This window comes from Poecilia mexicana, unplaced genomic scaffold, assembly GCF_051168715.1.
Source record: "Poecilia mexicana isolate PSO_F unplaced genomic scaffold, ASM5116871v1 scaffold_5, whole genome shotgun sequence".
In the NCBI taxonomy this organism is placed as follows: domain Eukaryota; kingdom Metazoa; phylum Chordata; class Actinopteri; order Cyprinodontiformes; family Poeciliidae; genus Poecilia; species Poecilia mexicana.
This window is the reverse complement of record NW_028263374.1, coordinates 33,404,165-33,423,744: the sequence shown is the minus strand read 5'-3', so window position 1 is coordinate 33,423,744 and position 19,580 is coordinate 33,404,165. Positions and strand designations below refer to the sequence as shown.

At 41.4% G+C, this 19,580-nt stretch overlaps 1 protein-coding gene and 1 pseudogene across 3 annotated transcripts in view; both read left to right on the top strand.

The window, feature by feature from the left end:
* The window catches only part of LOC106912621 (uncharacterized), a 64,670-nt gene that overhangs the window by 21,476 nt on the left and 23,614 nt on the right, over positions 1-19,580 (top strand). The gene's annotated exons all lie outside the window — the stretch shown is intronic.
* Positions 13,456-14,293, top strand: LOC148159855 (uncharacterized; annotated as a pseudogene).

The window sequence follows — 19,580 nt, the reverse complement described above, 5'->3', positions numbered from 1 at the left end:
TAGATTATGCATATTTTTATTCCATTTTGACCCCTTTATTTTTTAACCAAAATTATATTTTAAAAAATATTTTTTAAAAATATTCATAAAATGTATTACCTCAGATGATCATCACTTGTTACCCGTAATGTTCGATGACAGGACATTCTAGGCTCTTTCATCTGGTTTGAGTCATGATGTGGTGTGGCGGTGGACACAAACACAGCAGGCAGTAGACGTACTTTATGTGGATGTTATTTTAATAAACAAAATAAACTAAATCCAAAATCCAGGGAAAACAAGGAAATCCAAAACACAATGAAACAGGAGACACGAGGGATAACAAAGGTAACGACTGGCAACGTGGTGAGCAGCACCAGTCCAGCTTGTTAGCTGGACTGGTGAGTTGTGACTGAAAAAGAGGAGCTTTTTCAGTCGTAGTAGTGGGAACAATGGCCTAAATGAGAAGAGTCATAGCAGGTGTGAGTAATTTGGCACAGGAGCTGGCTGAGGGCTGGGGAGGAGGTGGTACAGGGAAACTAAGGAGATCTGCTGGGAACACAAACGGGAGGAAACAGGGAACTGAAAAATAATTTTAATACAAAAGACACTAAGAGTAAAGAAAACCTGATGAACTAGGAGAGAAAGATATGAGGGAAACCATAACCGAACCTAAATAGAAACAAGGCTGATCTAACAATAAGAACTAAGGAACACAGAGCAAGAGAAACTAGAAGATCTAAACAAAGAAATAACTCAACTAGAATTACTAAAGATATATATATATATATATATATATATATATATATATATATATATATATATACTGCTCAAAAAAATAAAGGGAACATTTCACTTTAATTTTGTGTGTGGCTCCAAATCCAGGCCTCCATTGGTTAATACATTTTATTTCCATTGATGATTTTTGTGTGATTTTGTTGTCAGCACATTCAACTTTGTACAGAACTAAGTATTCAATGAGAATATTTCATTCATTCAGATCTAGGATGTGTTATTTGAGTGTTCCCTTTATTTTTTTGAGCAGTGTATATATATATATATATATATATATATATATATATATATATATATATATATATATACAGACTAAGAATAACTGAACCTATGGTGATCAAATTACGAAATAAACATACTAGAAACACTGCAGCGAGGCTGAAATAGGAAATGACTAAAAGGATAAAATACAATTAAACTATAGTCATTAAAGAAGGCTTGAGATGGACTCAGACAAACAAGGACAGAATTTTAACTAAAGAATTAACCTAACTAGAAACACTATAAAGGACTAAAAATAAGGAAAGCAATAAGATAATTCTAATTACACTAAATACCTCTAATAATAATATCAAAACAATCATAAAGGGCTAAATTAAAGTGAATTAAAACATGAAGCAAAACAAACCCAAAAACCCAGTGTCCTGACAGTCTGCTTGTTACTTTATATATAACAAGCATGATTATATAATTGTTTACTGTAATCACATAAAATATTTATTTAAAAATATAATCTTTCATTACATGTATGTTTATTACCTGAAATATTTTAAATATTCATTTCTTCACCTGTTTACCTGCAACTTGAAGTGCTTGAGTCAAACATTTCATGAATGCTTACCACATTAAATTATTAAATGAGAGAAAACAGCCACTTCCAACTGTACACATATTTCAACACAAATGGTTCCTGTTCCTATTAAGAGTCTGCAGCCTTGCTGAGCTCCTCTCCTGGCGTTTCCTCATCAGCCTCTCCAACTTGCTCCTCATCTACAGCCTCTTGTGGCATTATTTACCTCTTCTGGGGAAAATAATAAAAACAGTCTCTGTAACTTGTTGATCCATCATGGTTTTGCTGTTTCGCCTCTTTAATTGACGCCCATGTCGGTCCGATGTTGTGGCGTTTACCTGGCAGTGACCCATATTCAGGACTGGAACCCAGTCAGGATTGAGCTCATCCATTTCATATGTCGGTTTGCCTTTAAGGGTGCGTTCACACTGCAGCCTGAAGTGACTCAATTCCGATTTTTTGGCAATTCCGATTTTTTTGCCGGGGCCGTTCACACTGCCAGTAAATGTGACCTGTATGCGTTCTGCAGTGTAAACGGGCAAACGACCTGAAATTGTCCCGCATGCGCAGTAGAGGGTGCCATAGTGTCAGCATTCTAAGCGTTCTGCCAACTGCCATAAAAAGAAGAAGTGCTCAGTGTTTGCGGAAGTAAACATGGAGGCTAACGGTGGAGCTTAGCTTACATATTTGAAGTTGTTATCTGGCCGGAGCAGCATATTAACAACTTAATCCTCATATAATCTGTCATAGTTGTTGTTTTTCTTCCCACTTGTGCGTATCAGGATGCAGAATAGTGAGATTTGTAGATAAACAGTGACGTTCAGTTCGGATGAATGCGACCTGGGCATTAGGTCGCATTCGAATCGGATACGTATCGGATATGGGTCAGATTCGAAAAAGAATCCGACCTGTGCTGTTCTCACTGCCATGAAAAGATCGGATACAGGTCGCATTACGTCAAATAAATCGGAATTGGGTCACTTTAGGCTGCAGTGTGAACGCACCCTAAGAGAACATATCAGAACACACATCAGTATTGATACTGTAATTTGATAACACTAGAAAACTTAAATAGTTTACTTCACAATAATAGAATAACCCCGATGTCCACTAACAAAACTTGGACTACGCTACATAAAAAATATTAGCCCGATCTACTTAAATTAACTCAACATAAACTGAACACAAGTACACCCAGAAAAAATCATAGCAAAAAAATTATAACACACCAACAAAGCGAATTTAGACACTCACCAGAATGGAAATGTCTGGAGCAAACTCGTAGGTATCTCGAGATGTTGGAGAAGGTAATATAGGACGTGTCACCGCTGATACCCAGGCCATTCGTCACCTTTTCGTTAGCTCCGATACCTTAGCCCCCTCGCGTGGTTTCCAGGAAGGAAAACTGTGAAATGAAAGTCCATTTTCTATCTTTTTACAGCTGTGGTCGTGTGATCGGACATTACATTCAATAACGCAGCAAGTTCGTACTAACTTGCTAACCTATATTAAAAAAATATGCGAGAATGTCGTTTTCGCCGTTTCGAATGTTATGTTTATGGACACCAAAGATGGCACCGATACCCCTCCGACTAGAGCAGTGACGTCACGCTCCAAAGCTCTATAGAGGCAACAGGCAGGGAGATCCAGTTAGTCCCGCCCTTTGTGGTCGCCATCGAGCCATTGGCTGAGGCCATTAGAAAAAATTCTATTAGTGGTTTTGAGATAGGTACTGACATACATAAAATTTAGCTTTTTGTAGACGACATTATTTTATTTTTAACCAATCCAGAATGCTCTCTTTGTCACTTTCAGGACTTACTGGGTAAATACAGCTCATTTTCTGGATACAAAGTTAATTTGGAAAAGAGTGAGGTTTTATCGATCTCCGTATCTGACCGCAGTAAAGTTAAAAACATGTCTAATTTCAAATGGTCTCCTGAGGGTTTCAAATATTTAGGGGTATTTGTGGATAGTAACCTCAAAAACCTCTTTAAACTAAACATAGCTACCCTCCTTCAGAAGGTGAGCGAGGATTTAGGAAAATGGATGGATTTACCTCTCAAATTATTTGGTAGAATTAATGTCATAAAGATGAATATCCTCCCTAGGTTTCTGTACATGTTTCAATCACTCCCAATTCACATCCCAAATGCATTCTTTGTCTGTCTTAAAAAAATCAATTAGAAAATTTATTTGGCATGGTAAGCCACCAAGACTTACCATGGATAAATTAGCGCTGCAGTATGAGGATGGAGGTCTGAACCTCTCTAATTTTCAACTCTACTATTATGTGGTTCAGTTTAGGTTCTTGGCACAGATGTTTGATTTGCAGACTCCTCCTTCATGGCTCAAAATTGAGACAACAGAGATAAAAGAAGAAACGCCAATAAATTTGCTCTATAAGTGGAATAATAAAACTATCAAAAATTAAACTGATAACCTTTTAATAATTCAGACAATCCAAATTTGGTATAAAATTTGTGAAATGTTTAGGCTAGAAGGCTTTCTTTCTCCTAAAACCCCGTTATGGGGAAATGACTGCTACCAAAGATTTTTCAGTCTGGTAACTTTAGATCCTGGCAGGAGAAGGGAATTTGCCGATTGGAGCACTGCTATGAAAAGGAAGTATTTATGTCACTGCAGCAGTTAAAAGAGAAGTTTAAGCTGACAAAAAGATTTCCTTGGCTATCTCCAACTTCGCGACTTCATAAGAACTAATCAGAAAGGAAGTTGGAAGCTACCGTCCATGTCTCCCGTAGAGGAAATGTGTCATGCCAGTCAGCTGTTATGTAAAATCATTTCAAGGGTGTATACAGCACTCATGTCAACTTTAGCTATAAATGGGATGGATAGTTCCAGAATCAAATGGGAAAATCTATTGAGAGGCAATTATGGAGTAATTTGTTCAGAGAAGGCCTCACCTCTACTCTAAATGCTCGATGTAGACTAGTACAATTTAATTTTTTACATTAGTTATATGTCACCCCACAAAAATTACATAAATATAATTCCAATATATCTCCTCTTTGTTTTAGATGTGGTATGGAGGAAGGAACGTTCTTCCATGCCACCTGGCATTGCTCTAAATTGCAGGGTTTTTGGAAGGGGGTTTGTGAAACTTTATCAGACATTCATGGCATCATGATTCCAATAGACCCGGAGATCCGTCTATTGGGGAACTTTACACATTCCAATTTAAAGACATTCTATGACAAGAAACTTACAGAAGTCCTTTTGGCAATTGCTAAGAAATTTATTACAACAAAATGGAAATCAGACGCCCCCTCCCAATTAAAATGTGGCTTTGTGAGATTAATAGCTGTGTGATACTAGAAAAAAATAACCTATTGGATGCAGAATAGAAGTAAGACTTTTTATAAAATATGGCAGTCTTTTTTAAGTTATATGCAAAATCCACCAGCACATTGGATTGATTGATGATCCTGTAATTGAGCTGAACTCGACAGGATTCATGAGCGAATCTGATACTATCTGTCTCTCAATCTATTTTTGATTCATATACATTTTATTTCATCCCTTTAGATTACCCACCTTACCCACCCCCGTCCAGTCCCTCTTGTTATTTGATTGTTGTATTATATTATTGTAAATGTATTTTACTTTCAGTATGTCTCATTGTTTGAATTGTGCTTCATTGTGTACCAATTTTGTCCGGTCAGTTAATACCTGTGATGTTAGTACTAAAAATCCAAAATAAAATATTCTAAAAAAAAAAAGAAAAAAATTCATTCATTTATTGTAAAACCTCTCCTCAAACACTTTTCTTTTCATGTGTCCTAACCATTTCCCTTAGTGTGGAAATAATGAAAAAAAATATTGAAAAGTTATAAAAATAGGAAAAAAAATCCACATGACATCAATCCTCGCCTGTTCTCCTTTCAGGTTCTATTATAATTAATATAATTTTTTATCTCTTCACACCCTGAAGATCCACCAGGCTCTCCTATGTCTTCCCTGACCTGCTCTCCTCATAATAAAAGAGTTTTAGAGGAAATTGTTGAAGGCACTGTGTTGCGCATTCAAAATCAAATATCTTTTGCAACTGGGGTGAACATATTGGGTGGGACTAATGTGCCTTCCAAATCTACAAATTATGGATCTGGTTAACAAGTCTCTCAATGCAATTGTTTAAATTTTTTCGACAAGAAGACTGAGCACAGGCGAGCCCTCTTGTCCTGTGGGGACATACCTGGCAGGGTACACCGAGGATTTGTTCATGATAACAGGATTTCTGCTACTTGGAGCTTGTGTGGCATATCAACAAATTTGTGATGGATTTGGCTGAACCACTGAATACTCAGACTGTTGTGGTGTGGACAGAGATGCAAGTTAGATGTGAGTCTTGCTGAGACTCACAGCCCTGCTGAGGACTCTGATGCTAATCAATCTTGGAGAAGTTGCAAGCTTTGGTTCAGTGGAATGGCCATTCTAATTTGGATAATTAGGATGAACTGAGGCTTTAGGGGAGATTGAAATTTAAAATCTACCTCACCTTACACATTCTGTATCTGAATTGGCTTTCCTGTGGTAGCCTTGAAAGTGCTGCATATTTCAAATCTCCTCAAAGATATGTAAGCACAACGCTCTTTCCTACCTCACCCTCTCCTCTTATCATCCATGTTACTGTGGAGCTGGGCACTCTCAAGGACATGCTCTAGATAACACCATCATATCGAACTCATACAGGGACACTGAGCTACACGAATCATGGCCATATAAAAGCAATGCACAAACACAGCAAGCACACAATCCTTGATGTCACCGCCTTCCACTCATGTCTTTGTTTTGTCTGAATGTTGCAATACTTCCCTATGCGTCCTTTCCTTTTTTTAAATGTTCTTACTTGTTAGAAATTGTGGACTACTCACTACTAACCCAGAAAATGAATTAGAACAAACTTAGAATCCACAGACTCACTATTTAGAAATGTACTATACTTTTTAGATTATTCTAGTTCAGGGGTGTCAAACTCCAGTCCTCAAGGGCCACTGTCCTGCAGTTTTTAGATGTGCCACAGGTACAAAATGAAATGGCTTAATTACCTCCTTCTTGTGTAGAAAAGTTGTCCAGAGCCTTGCTAATGACCAAATTATTCTATTCAGCTGTGCTGCAGCAGAGTCACATCTAAAAGTTGCAGGCAGTGACCCTCCAGGACTGAAGTTTGACACCTGTGTTCTAATTTATTAGTATTTTTAGAACCCAGAACAGGAGTATCTAGTTTATATACTTTAGCTTCTTTTGCGCTTTCCTTTGGTTTGTTATTTTATTTGCATTTTCTTTTCATTATTGCCGGAGATTTTAATCATGTCAACTTGAAGGTAGTGCCCCCAAATTTCAACATGTAAAGTGAGCTACCAGAGGATTCAATACGTTGGATAATGTCTACTCTTTCATCAAATTGGGTTATAGAGCCAGGCAGTTGCCACACTTGATGCAGTCTGACCACATGTCACTGTTTTTGATTCCTGCATATACCACCCTGAGGAAATCTGAATGTTCCACCATAAGAACTATCACTAGTTGACCTGACGATGCCTCTCAGCAACTGCAGGACTGTTTTGAAAGAACAAACCGGGACATTTTCGAACACACAGACCTGAATTATTCACTGACAGCGTTCTTTGTTACATCAAAACCTGCATTGACATTGTTACAGTGAAAAAACATATCCAGATCTTCCCAAACAGAAAGGCATGGATGACCAGAGAAGTCCAGCGGCTGCTTAAAGAAAGGAATGCTGCTTTCAAGTCTGAGGACAAGGACCTCTACAGCTTGGCACGGAGCAACCTAAAAGAGGAATCAGAAAAGCTAAAAGGGACTACAAGGAGAGGATTGAAGAGCATCTGGAAAACAACAGGCAGGTTTAGATGGGAATCCAGCACATCACCAAGTACAGAACCAACCATGAAGCAGCCGAAGGTGACATCTCACTAGCAGAGAAGTTGAACCACTAATTTGCTCGTTTCGAGTTGGAGCCTCCAATGGCAACTGTCCCGAATGATGCATTGCAACTAAACACCTCTATCCTCAAGGTGGAAGAATATGAAGTGAGACGCTCGCTACAATCTGTCAACCCCAGAAAGGCAGCGGGACCTGATGGTGTTCCTGGACGTGTGCTGAGGAACTGTGCAGACCAGTTGGCTGGGGTCTTTACAAAAATTTTTAATTGGTCCCTGACTCAAGCAAGAATCCCACCCTGCCTGAAATCCTCCATCATTGTTCCCCGTTAGCTCTATAAGCAAACTGGTGTGTGTCAAAGGTGGAAGGAATGAATGAATGAATGAATGAATATGACTCTGAACCAGTCTTTCAAAACATTTCATCACCAATGGCGTGAGAGCAACTGGTCGGTAGTTCAGGCAGGTGATGGGTGATTTTTTTAGGAATGGTCAACTGAAGACGCTGTTGCCACTGTCCTGCCATCAACATCAGTACTGGCTCTCCTCAAGGCTGTGTGCTGAGCCCTCTGCTCTTACAGTGTACACACACGATTGTGTTTCAGTCCATCAAAATACTACCGTTGTTAAATTTGCAGACGATACAACTATAGTGGGCCTCATCTCAGGGGGCGATGAGTCTGCCTACAGGACAGCATGGTGCACTGACAACAACCTCATCCTAAACACAGCCAAGATCATAGTAGATTTTAGGAGAATTAAAAGAGATATTCAACCACTAAAAATCTGCAGAGATGGAGTGGAAAGGGTGTCAAACTTCCGTTTCCTGGGAGTTCATATTATGGATAACCTAGCCTGGGATGTAAACACAGCAGAACTGACAAAGAAGGCCCAGCAGAGACTCTATTTCCTGAGAGTCCTCAGGAGGAACAGTATTTCTCAAAAACTTTTGATGTTCTCCTATCAATGTTCTATTGAAACCATCATCTGCTATTGTCTCTGTGTGTGGTTCCCCAGCTGCACAGCAGCACAGAGGAAGACTCTCCAGAGAATCGTAAAATCTGCTCCGAAGACCATCAGCTGCTCTCTGCCTTCTCTCGAAGATCTCCCGCTGCCTCAGGAAAGCCAAGAATATTTTAAAAGACTCCTCAAACCCCTGCCACAGTTTGTTCCAACTGCTGCCATCTCTGCAGACACAGGAGTATTAAAGCAAGAACAAACAGACTGAAGAACAGTTTATACCCGGTAGCCATAAGAGCATTTACAAAAATATTATATTTTCACATGATCTGCTGCCCTCTGGTTTTCATGTGTGTATGTCAGATGTTTTCATCACATACAGAAATACAATTGCAATCATATTATGAGTAACAAAAGCTTTTATTGACAGTTAGAATGAGTTAATGCAGCAAGTCAATATTTGGAGTGTTGACCCCTCGTCTTCAGGACCTCTGCATTTCTCCCTGGCATGCTCTCAATCAACTTCTGGACCAAATCCTGACTGATAGTAGTCCATTCTTGCACAATCAATGGTTGCATTTTGTCAGAATTCCTAGGTTTTTGTTTGTCCACCCATCTCTTGATGATTGACCACAAGTTTTCAATGGATCTGGGGAGTTTCCAGGCCGTGGACCCAAAATCTCTATGTTTTGTTCCCTGAGCCAGTTAGTTATCACCTTTGCTTTATGGCAAGGTGCTCCATATGATGGAAAAGGCATTGTTCATCACCAAACTGCTCTCGGACGGTTGGGAGAAATTGCTCTCGGAGGACATTCTGGTACCATTCTTTATTCATGGCTGTGTTTTTAGGCAAGACTGTGAGAGAGCCGACTCCCTTGGGTGAGAAGCAACCCCACACATGAATGGTTTCAGGATGCTCTACAGTTGGCATGAGACAAGACTGGTGGCAGCGCTTGCCTCGTCTTCTCCGATCAAGCTGTTTTCCAGATGTCCCAAACAATCAGAAAGGGAATTCATCAGAGAAAATGACTTTACCCCAGTCCTCAGCAGTCCACTCCTGTACCTTTTGCAGAATATCAGTCTGTCCCTGATGGTTTTCCTGGAGAGAAGTGGCTTCTTTGCTGCCCTCCTTGAGACCAGGCCTTGCTCCAAGAGTCTCTGCCTCACAGTGCATGCAGATGCACTCACACCTGCCTGCTGCCATTCCTGAGCAAGTTTTGCACTGCTGGTAGTCCGATCCCGCAGCTGAAACACTTTTAAGAGACGGTCCTTGCGCTTTCTTGGGCACCCTGGAGCCTTTCTGGCAACAATGAAACCTCTCTCCTTGACATTCTTGATGATGCAATAGATTATTGACTGAGGTGCAATCTTTATAGCTGCGATATAGCTGCTCTGCATCCCCAGAACCAGAACCAAACGAGGAGAAGCAGCATTCAGTTTCTATGCACCACAGATTTGGAACAAACTTCCAGAAAACTGTAAAACAGCTGAAACACTGGGTGTCTTTAAATCTCAACTTAAAACCCACCTGTTTAGAGTTGCTTATGGCTAAATTAGGATTAGAGTGTGGGTTTTGATGTCTTCGATGTTTTTAATGTTTTTTATCTTTACTTATTATCTATTATTAACTTCCTTTTATTTCTCTTTCTCACTGTCTACATTTTAATGATGTAAAGCCCCCGGAAAACGTCCCAGTTAAACGATGTTTAACTAAAATTCTACAGGGTTTAGAGTCCCAGTTGATGGCGTTTCAACTAAAAACCTAGAGGTTGGACTCCTTGTCAAACGGTGTTTTTGACTAAAGTGCCAGAGGGTTTGAGTCCCAGTTAAACGACGTTTAACTAAAGTCCTAAAAGGGGTTTTAATGTTTTTATCTTTTTTTTATCTTTTTCAAAATCTCCTTTTCTCAATGTTTATTCAATGTCACATGCTGTTTGCATTTTAATTATGTAAAGCACTTTGAAATACCTTGCTGCTGAAATGTGCTATACAAATAAAATTTAATTGATTCATTGATTGATACTCTTCCCTGTTAGGCCATTTTTGTGCAGTGCAATGATGACTGCACGTGTTTCTTTAGAGGTAACCATGGTTCACAGAAGAGAAACAATGATGTCAAGCACCAGCCTCTTTTTAAAGTGTCCAGTGGTGTCATTCTTACTTAATCATGACAGACTGATCTCCAGCCCTGTCCTCATCAACACCCACACCTGTGTTAATGGAGCAATCACTGAAACGATGTTAGCTGGTCCTTTTAAGGCAGGGCTGCAATGAAGTTGAAATGTGTTTTGGGGGATAAAGTTCATTTTCTAGGCAAATATTGACTTTGCAATTAATTGCTGTTAAGCTGATCACTCTTTATAACATTCTGGAGTTTATGCAAATTGCCATTATAAAAACTGAAGCAGTACACTTTGTTCTATATCAGGGGTCCCCAAACTTTTTCCTGTGGGGGCCACATAACTTTTCCCTTCTCTGCTGGGGGGCCGGAGTCAGTTTGTAACAGAAAAAGTGTGACGATTGCAGGAGTGCCTGAATGTAGAAATGTATTGTTTTCCAGAAAGCACAATCAAATAACCCTCTCTGGGTTCTTCACAGAAACAATCCAGGAAGGATTATAGTCCGTATTTTCTGAACTATGAGCCGCACCGGACTATAAAACCAGTAAACATACACATATAAGCCTCAGATATCTCTGCCGCTCCAGGTTTTCCACAACAATGCAGCAGTAGCAGAGGGGGTCGGACAGCCAAAATTTGAGTAATAATAGGTCAATTGAATATCACATTTATTACGGTTGAAAAAGAAAAAGTTGCCAAGTTTAGATTTAACTGAACTGATTACGGTAGTTTCCGAATGGTAACTGTAACAGTAAAAGTGCTGATCCTTCGTGTTGCTACTAACGTGCTAAATGAAAATAGGCACTTTCTTCTTCTTCTTCTTCTTCTTCGTTAGATTTCAACAGCAGCTTGGATCCATTATTGTTGCACTACTGCCATCTACTGGATCCTAATATCTATACCTCAAATTCTCATAATGATTCCTGTATTATTAAAAAAAAATCTTCTTTTTCCCCTCAATGCTATTTAACTGATCAACAACATTCTCAAATTTCAATTCCCTATTAAAATCTAATTCCGTTTTAATGGGCGCTTTCTTCTTTTATTTCCAATTTTGACTTCCAATTGATTCACTTCCTGCTAAAGAGCCCCCTGGTGGTTGAAGAAAAATCCACATATAAGTGGCTTATAGTCCAGAAAATACGGTATAAGAAAAAAAATCTGAATGCTCTCTCGTGTTGTTCAGGGGGCCGGACCAAATGTGGAGGCGGGCCGGATCCGGTCCACGGGCCGTAGTTTGGGGACCATTGTTCTATATAAATAAAATCACCTTTCTTTACCCGGTTTCTATGCCTATGCCTGTGGCACATCTAAAAGCTGCAGGACAATGGCCCTTGAGAACTGGAGTTTGACCCCCCTGCACTAAGCCGTAGAATGGTCTTTTAGGCCATTTTGACTCTTCTTATTATCTAGGAATTGAAGTAAAAGGCCATAAACAAGCTCTGACACTAACTATGCAAAACACCAACATATGTGGGAAAACTTCTTCGTTGACTTTATTGACCTTTTATCTTTCATATGATTTGATTATGACTGCTTAATAATTGTGAGAGATTTCAACATCCATGTTGACAAGCCCAAAGATGGGGGCAAAAAAGTTGTGCAATATACTTAAAAATTTTCATCTAATTCAGCATGTTAAACAAGCAACACACATTCGAGGACACACTCTGGACTTGTTTATCAATAAGGGTGTGAATTTTTCCATGGTCTCTGTAACTGATGTTGCCCATGCTGATCATTTTGTTAGCCTTAAAAGTACTATTTCCATTGAATCAGAATGAATGAATGAGAAAATTCAAAATATAGGGGGTTAATCTGCACATCCAATATCAATGATATGCACAAATGCAGAAAAAAATTACCCAAATTCAACTATAGAAGTATAAAATCAGTAATGCAGAATGCCGGGCCAGTCTCCAAAATTCCACTCGTCAATAAAATTATTGAAAAATATGTGTTTTAACAGTAGCAACTTAACAATAACCAACCGTTTTGATGTCTTTCAATCTGGTTTCCGTGCTCACTGCAGTTCTGAGACTGCCTTGTCAAAGTGTTCAATGACATTCACATAAATACAGACTGCGGAGAAACCACAGTTCTAGTTATGTTGGACCTCAGTTGAGCACTTGACATTGTTGACCAAGGTGGTAGGAACGAGTTTATAATTGGGGGGAACACATATTGATAACCTGACAGATCCGTAAACAGCTTGAGCAGAAATGTCATGAACAATAATATATTACACACGTTACTGAGAAAAGTGTTACTCTAATCTGACCCCTTGTCTAATCTAATAATCCAACACATTACTATTTACAATCCAACAATCAGATTACAGTTATGTATCCAAGCCACTGTGTTACTATATTTGTCATTTCATACAGCCGTTTTTCCCCTCTGGTACGGGGGGCAACGTTAGATCGATGGCTAACAAGATGAATGAATTAACATTGATGTCCAGGAGCCAGAAGGAATACCCGGAATGTAGTTTAATGTGTTTTACGGAGACATGGCTGCACCCGGACATTCCTGATGCCACTGTTACCATTGAGGGATACCGGACTGTTCAGGCTGATAGGGATTGCACCGAGAGCGGTAAGTGGAAAGGAGGCGGGCTTGCCGTTCTAGTAAACAACCGTTGGTGCAATCCTGCTCATATAATGGTGAAGGAGAGAATCTGCTGCCCGGACATTGAACTGTTGGCAGTTGGTCTTCATCCGTTTTACCTGCCCTGTGAATGTTCCCATGTTGTCCTAGTGACTGTTTACATTCTCCCTCTGCTAACCCCATGGTGGCCTGTGACGTCGTCCACTCCACTGTAGGTTGCTTGCAGACTGAACATCCAACTGCATTCATGGTTGTTTTGGGTGATTTTAATCATGTCGCCATGGACAAAACCCTGCCCAACTTCACCCAGTATGTGAGCTGTCCAACCAGAGAGGACAGAACTCTGGATTTGCTGTGTGCTAACGTAAATGATGCATACAGTTCCTCTCCCCTCCCTACACTCAGACAGTGTGATCATAACCTGGTGCACTTCAGCCCATGTTATATACCTCTGGTGAAGAGACAACCTGCAACCATGAGGACAGTGAGGAGGGCGTCAATGGAGGTCAATGAGACACTACAGGGATGTTTTGATGCCACTGACTAGTGTGCAATCTGTGAGCCGAATATGGAGGACATCAATGAGCTCACTGAGTGCATAACACATTACATCAACTTATGTGTTGACTCCATCTTCCCTACTGAGACAGTTTACTGTTACCCAAATAACAAGCCCTGGGTAACAAAAGAGATCAAGACCATCCTGAATAAGGAGAAGAGAGGGCTTTCAGAAATGGCAACAGGGATGACAGGGATGAGAATAATTCAGAGGTGCTTGAAGGTGAAGATCAGAAGAGCGAAGGAAGATTATAAGAGGAAGCTGGAGAGGAAACTCCAGCAGAAAAACATGAGAGAGGTCTGGAGAGGGATGAGGACTATCACCGGGTTCAGATCAGCAGGTTGTGGAGCAGTTGAGGGCAACGTTGACAGAGCCAATGAACTCAACCTGCTTTTCAACAGATTTGACACTGCGGCCCCTGCTCTTCCTGCTCACACTCCCATCAATGCCACTGCTGCTGTCCAACAACTCTCCCCTCCCACTCCTCAGAGTCCTTCATCTTACCTCCTTTCCTCCTCTTCTACTCAGTGACCATCCCTCAACCCCTCAGCTGGCCACCTCTACCTCTACAGGAAACATCACCACCGAAGATGTTAGAAGACAGTTGGTGAGACTCCCCCCTTGTAAGGCTGCAGGCCCTGACGGTGTCAGCCCAAGGGTACTCAAAGCTTGAGCTAACCAGCTCTGTGGAGTCCTCCAGTAGATCTTCAACACAATAATCTGCCAACAGAGGGTCCCTGTGATGTGGAAAACATCCTAAATTGTTCCTGTACCAAAGACACAGCGTCCCTGTGACTCCAAGGACTACAGGCCTGTGGTGCCGACCTCCCACATCATGAAGCCCCTGTAGAGACTCATCCTGGAACGGCTCTGCACTCTGGTCCAATTTGGACCCCTTGCAGTTTGCCTTCCAGCCCAAACTTCGAGTTGAGGATGCCATCATCTTCCTGCTGAACCGCACATACGCTCACCTGGACCAGCCAGCGAGCACTGTGAGAATTATGTTTTTTTGACTTCTCAAGTGCATTCAACACCATCCATCCAGCTCTACTGGGTGAGAAACTGACGGTGATGCAGGTGAATCCCCCCTTCTGTCCTGGATTGTGGACTATCTAACTGGCAGACCACAGTTTGTGCGCCTGCAACAATGTGTGTCAGACAGTGTGGTCAGCAACACAGGAGCTCCACAAGGGACTGTCCTCTCTCCCTTCCTCTTCATGCTCTATACATCTGACTTCAGCTATTGCGCTGATACCTGTCATCTCCAGAAGTTCTCAGATGACTCAGCTGTGGTTGGTTGTATCAGTGAGGATGATGAGCCCGAGTACGGGGCTTCTGTGGACAATTTTGTCACATGGTGTGGACTGAACCACCTGCAGTTCAATGTGACAAAGAACAAAGAACAGGTGGTGGATATAAGGAGGATCAGGACACCGGTGACCCCTGTTACCATCCAGGGGGTCAGTGTGGGCATTGGGGATAACTATAAATATCTGGCTTTCCACATTGATAAGAAATTGGACTGGGTCAAGAACACTGATGCTGTCTACAGGAAGAGCCAAAGTCGCCTCTACTTTGGACTCATTTTGCCAAAGTGCACCACAGAGCAACACAAAGTCATTTCTGCCTGTTGCCATCAGTCTTTACAATCCCCAAGTCTGTGCTAATTGATTCAGTTTTTTTCTGCACTCATTTATAGGTTATTTATTGATATATTCATGTGATTGCTTCTTATTTATTTGTTTATATATGTTCTGCCCAGGCTGGATGTTTTTGATTAGTTTTAAAAAGAGTTCTATTGGTTTCTCTGTGTTTTAGTTTGGAGGAGAATTTTTAGAGAACAGTGCATTGTGGGTATCAGAGGCTGTTGCAGTTTTGGAATACCTGTTGAGAGAGAGAGAGCCTGCCTGTTAATGTGTGAACTGCACCTCCTCTGTTGTCAATCTTTGCTTGCACCTCCGAAAGCAATGGCTGTGAGTCAATCTTCTGTTTTGGTGTTGTCTGTTTTGGTTTATTTTGAGATTGTTTTTTAAATGTTTTTTGTTCTATAAAAGCCATATTCTGAGTTTTTATTTACATAGCAACAGTTGCTACATAACTGCTTTTTAACTGAAGCTCAGGTTAATTCTGTTCAGACACAAGAGGTTTATTCTTTGTATTCAGAGCTGATGTATGTTTGTTTTTCTGTTTCTTGTAGTTTCACTCAACTTTTCATTGAGCTTTCTACACTACTGCTCAAGTTGTGTCAAGAAAACGTATTAAAGGAGCAAGACGCTCAGCTTCCTGGCTCATGAAATTGAGTTTGGCTTGCTGTTGACCTACGTTAACATACAGAGTATCTAACACGTAGTGATAACAGTACAGTGAAAAGCCATTCTCAGCAGTTGGTGGAAGATAAAACTCATGACACAGAGATGGACAACTCTCATGAGGAAAAGGCAGAAGAAATGGCTAACTCAGAAACTAAAGCATCATCTAAAGCTAGCTTGAGATCCAAACACTCTAGCTCTAAGCATTCATCCTACAAGTCGTCCTCTAAGTCCAGTGTATTTGAAGCAGCCATCTTTGCACGAGCCTCTGCTGAAGCCACAAATGCTAAAGCTTCCTACAGTAAAAAACAATTGGAAATTAAAAAGCAACAAGCAAATCTAGAGCTGGATTTTAAGATGCTGGAGATAGAAAAGGAAGCCGCAGCTGCTACGGCGAGAGCAGAGGTTCTAGAAGCTGCCGCAGCTGCTGAACAAGACAAAGAAGACAGTGTAAAGAGTGCAGTCCAACCACAAGTCGTCAGACAACGAACCGTGGAGTATGTGCAACACCAAGCCCATCTAAGGTCACATTCGTCTAAAGAAGAAATGCCTCAGGTCGAACCAGCATTGAAAGCATCATCATTCGACCCAAGGAGATCTGGTCAAACTCCCTCTTCACCGGTGCTCATGAAAATGTATGAAAAAGATTAACCTTTTGACACACCAAGAGACTATGTCAGGCCCAACAGTTACCATGATCCCCACCACAATTACCCACCTATGACTGACTTTGCTAAGTTCCTTGCACGTAGAGAGTTAATCACAATGGGGCTCTTTAAGTTCGATGACACCCCTGAAAATTTCAGGGCATGGAAGTCATCATTTTCGAATGCAACTGAAGACATAGACCTCACATATAGTCAAGAGTTGGATCTCCTAGTGAAATGGCTCGGTAAAGAGTCCTCAGAGCATGTCAAGAGAATCAGAGCTGTTTATGCCACTAACCCCAAAGCTGCCCTTCATTTAGCATAGGACAGGTTAGAAGAATGTTACGCTACACCAGAAGTAGTAGAAAATGCTTTGTTTAAAAAACTAGACAGTTTTCCTCGCCTTACAAATAGAGACAATGTAAAACTCAGGGAACTAGGAGATTTGCTCCTAGAGCTGGAGGTTGCGAAAAATGAATCTTATCTCCCAGGCCTCGCTTACCTCGACACACCACGAGGTGTTAAGCCCATAGCGGAAAGGCTACCTCCAAGTTTGCAAGATAAATGGCTTCACGCAGGTTCAAAATACAAACAAAAATATCAAGTAACATTCCCTCCCTTCTTATATTTTGTGAAGTTTGTCCAAGAGGAGGCAAAAACGAGAAATGATCCAAGTTTTGTGACATGCAGCAACCAACCTTTCAACAGAGGTGAGAGACGATCATTTAAACAAACTGGCTACAAACCTCCTCTAACTGTAAACAGAACAGAGGTCAGTACAACCACTCTTCCTAGTACGAAAGAGGAGGATCTAACGCGTTACTGCCCAGTCCACAGGAAATCACATCCACTAGCAAAATCCAGAGCTTTCCGGATCAAGCCAATTCAAGAAAGACGAAACATACTCAAAGAACACAGACGGTGTTTTCGTTGTTGTTCTCCTACGCACACAATAAAGGACTGTGATATGAATGTCAGTTGTGAGGAGTGCCAAAGTGAAAAACATTGCTCTGCCATGCACCCTGATGTGATTCAACAACCCCGGCCAGAAAGCACACCTGAACCAGAGCCTCAGCTCCAAGACAACACGCCACCTGAGGTAACGTCACGGTGCACTGAGATCTGCGGTAAAGGCTGTCCCCCACGTTCTTGCTCTAAGGTATGCCTAGTTCGAGTTTTCCCTAAAGGTCAACCAGAACGCTCCGTCAAGATGTATGTGATCCTTGACGATCAGAGCAATTGCTCACTGGCTCGTCCCTAATTCTTTGAGCTATTTGGCATCCAGGGAAGTCATCTGACATACCACTTGAGAACATGTGCTGGTCTAACTGAAATGTGTGGCAGGAAAGCAGTCGGGTTCCAAATAGAGCCAGTAGGTGGAGGTCCATGTCTAGACCTCCCTCCTCTCATTGAATGCGATGAGATAGTGTTTAATAGAGATGAAATACCTACGCCTGAAGTTGCTCTGGCCCATGCTCATTTGAAACACCTCGCTCCTCTCATACCAAAGTATGATCCAGATGCTCAGATAGTAGTTTTACTCGGCAGAGACATCATACAAGTCCACAAAGTGCGAAAACAAGTAAATGGACCCCCCTGCGCTCCCTTTGCCCAGTGCCTGGATTTGGGTTGGGTAATTGTCGGGGAAGTATGCCTCAATGCTCATAAGCCAACTGTCAACGTCTACAAAACGCACATTCTCTCCAACGGACGTCCATCTCTCTTCACTCCTTGTCCAAACAGCATCAGCCTTAAAGAAAAACCATGCTACGGCGGGGAGCACAAGAATAACTCCGTTAAACACAACTCAAAACTTCATGCAGCAGAAGAAAAGCTAGGAGAAAAGGTTTTTGAGCGCACAGAGAATGACAACCAGCGTGCCCTGTCCTTTGAGGATGAGACGTTTCTAAAGATAATGGAAAAGGAAGTTCATCAGGATGAAAACAACAACTGGGTTGCTCCTTTACCGTTCAAGTCCCCTCGCTTGCCACTTCCAAATAACAGAGATCAAGCATTGTCTAGACTCAGCTCACTGAGATGCAACCTAAACAACAAACCCCAAATGAAAGAACAGTTCTCAGAGTTTATGGACAAGCTGTTCAAGAACCATCATGCAGAGATCGCTCCACCCACTGTCGACAACACTGATTGCTGGTACCTGCCCATTTTCGGGGTCTACCATCCCCAGAAGCCCGGTCAGATACGGGTAGTTTTCGACTCTAGTGCAGAGCAGTGTGGTGTGTCACTCAACTCTGTACTGCTAACGGGCCCAGATCTCAATAATACCCTCCTTGGTGTGCTGATTCGGTTTAGGAAAGAGCTCATTGCAGTCACTGCTGACATCCAGCAGATGTTTTACGGATTTCTAGTCTCACCAGACCACAGAGATTATTTGAGATTTTTGTGGCATAAGGACAATGACTTGGCAAAGGAGGTCCAGGAGTACCGTATGCGGGTGCATGTTTTTGGTAACAGCCCGTCACCGGCAGTAGCCATCTATTGCCTACGAAGAGCCATTCAGAAAGGCGAGACAAAGTTTGGAACAGATACGAGACACTTTGTCGAGAGACACTTCTACGTGGATGATGGATTGATTTCGCTTCCCACTGAATCAGCAGCCATCGATCTGCTCAAGCGAACATGTGAATCCTTGGCTGAGTCCAACCTGAAGCTTCACAAAATTGCCTCAAACAGTGTCTCTGTGATGCAAGCCTTCAAACCAGAAGATCTGGCCTCTGGCATCAAAGACTTGAGTCTCGATGATGACCTTTTACCAGATCAGAGAAGTCTAGGAATGTGCTGGGACATAAACACAGACTCATTCACATTCAAGGTAGCTGTTAATGACAAACCCTACACCCGCCGCGGGGTTCTCTCAGTAATTAACAGT